This window comes from Macrobrachium nipponense, chromosome 31, assembly GCF_015104395.2.
Source record: "Macrobrachium nipponense isolate FS-2020 chromosome 31, ASM1510439v2, whole genome shotgun sequence".
NCBI lineage: Eukaryota > Metazoa > Arthropoda > Malacostraca > Decapoda > Palaemonidae > Macrobrachium > Macrobrachium nipponense.
In genome coordinates, this window is record NC_061093.1 from 64,032,803 (window position 1) to 64,035,302 (window position 2,500).

The window sequence follows — 2,500 nt, forward strand, 5'->3', positions numbered from 1 at the left end:
AATCTGTTTAATTTGTCAATTTATTTAATGACTTCACGAGCAACTAACTTCAGAACAAGAGAAAAGCCCCAATCCTCTGCAACATATGATTAGAAAGAACAGTGTCATATTTTTTCCCATAAAATATTAGTACGATTAAACAATCGGAAGTGAACAAAAATCTCTTTTGTTTTATTGACTGATATCATCCAAATGAAAAGCACAATCAGCTCTAAGCGACACCAAACGTCTTCGGTTGAACGGGAAAATTGATGAAACATGGGATAGGTACGAAGATGGAGACAAGATCTTTAGAACAAACGAGGAAAAGGTAGAAAAAGAAGGGGGGAAATGTCGTGGGGTCACCCTGGAGAGGATGGAGGGTGCGTGGGGGGAGGATCCTACTAGCCTCTTTCCCTTGTATTGGAGTTGACAAAAGGAAATGGGCGAAAGAAAACAAAAAAAAAAAAAAAAAGGACAAGGAAGGGAACAGCAACAACAAAAAAGATGAGGGATTCATAATGGAACGAAATTGCCTGAGTTACACAAAAGCATCAAGGAGAGAGAGAAAGGGCAGAAGCTGAAGGATGAACTATCTCGAGCGTAAAAAAAAAAAAAAAAAAAAAAAAAAAAGCAGAAACAAAAGAAAAAAAAAAAAAAAAACGAGATACTTAAGCGACCCGGGGATGAGAGAGCTTCTTATTTAAAGCTGATGTGGACGAAAATATATATAAAAAAAAATGTCGTGAGAAGACCATTTAAATATTCTTTCTAACGATGTAAAATTAAAGCATCGAGGTTCTTCGACTAGCGACAATAGTGGAAGCAAAAAAAAAAAAAAAAAGGAAGGTTACATGAGAAGCATTTTTTACTAATTATGCAAATCAAACCATTGTAGTGTGCTCCTAGGACAGAAGACGACATTAAACCAGGAGAGACACCGTTTTTTTGTTTATGCAAAACCGGCAGTGATGTTCTCGAACTAATGAGAACATTAAGGCCATATGAAGATCATGCTAAAAAAAATGGAGTTAATAAATAATGCAAAACATATCAGTGTGACTCTTGGACTTGGGGCCAAGAGTAAGAAGCAACAAAATGATGATAGGACAGAAGTAAAGCGAAATAAAATCCTATCAAGAGAATGTTAAAAAAAAATGAAAAAGTTCTCTAGCCTGTTTCCATTAAGAGGTTTTAAACCGTGAAAACAAGTGAAGGCTAACCAAGCAACCTTTCGGTATGTACATCTTGCCATATTGATTTAAGATTACAAATGATAATTTTAAGAAACGATGATAAATTAATAAACACCGGAGCAATGGAAAGTACGCTATTCTATAAACCCAGAAAATGCTGAAATTTATATTGCTCTTATTCAGGTATAAACGGGATATGTTGGTGATAATTAAGTATCATATCTAAAAAAACTCCCATGATTACATCTTAACAACAGCTGAATTTATAGCAACTTCGCAACAAATTTATAAAAATCCCAAAAATTTAATCTCATTAGAATACAACGATGATTTGAATCTAAATCTCATATTAAAGAACGGTTATATAACCACTGTAACGTGACTGCCCAAGGCAGGGCAGATGTTCATGTTGATTAATCTGACACTACCCCAATCTTACAAAGATAACTAGATTCTAGTTAACAAAATCAAGAGACAAATAAAAGAGCAAATGACTGTATTAATAAAAGATAAAACTCGGTAAGATTACTCTGACCCCACTTCAAGAATAGCTGGGGGTTTTATATAAGATATATAAAAGTTCAAATGGAATTCTCGAACCAAATAAAGCAAGGAGCAATAATAATGGGATATATGAAGGGCTGACTTCGTATTTCCTCTCACTAATATCTCTTTCGAAACAGCTGCCCAAATAAAAGGGGAATGGGCCGTAAACGCGGCCATTAGACGTGGGCTAAACCTTTTCTTAAAATCTCAAGTCGTAAAAGCGTAAAAAAGAAAAAAAAAAATCTTCTCATAATACTTGTGGAGTCAATTTTGTAAAGTCATACATAATACAGAAGGAATTAGGTTATTGCATTATTCTTCTGCTTTATTTGGTTTTATTTTTGATTCATAAGCTCGATCAAAAGCCATTGTGAAACATTTTTAGTTTTTCCTTGTATCATCAATCAGTCAATAAGATACAAGATTACTCATAAATAGTACTACTACTTACTACTACTACTACTATTACTACTACTACTACTATAATAATAATAATAATAATAATAATAATAATAATAATAATAATAATAATAAAAATAATAATAATAATAATGATAATAATGATAATTTTTAAATTACAATTTTTTTTTCTCAAAACAAAACAACCGTTATTTTCATAAGCTCGATCACAAGCCATTGTAAATCATTTTTAGTTTTTCCTTGTATCATCAATCTGTCCATAAGATCCATGATCACTCGTAAATAATAATAATAATAATAATAATAATGATAATAATAATAAATTTTGTTGATTCACAATTCTTTTTATCCTCATAACT

The 2,500-nt window shown here is 31.9% G+C and overlaps 1 protein-coding gene across 1 annotated transcript in view; it reads right to left on the reverse strand.

Annotated features, from left to right (window-relative positions):
* Positions 1-2,500, reverse strand: part of LOC135207052 (nephrin-like) — a 101,005-nt gene that overhangs the window by 85,732 nt on the left and 12,773 nt on the right.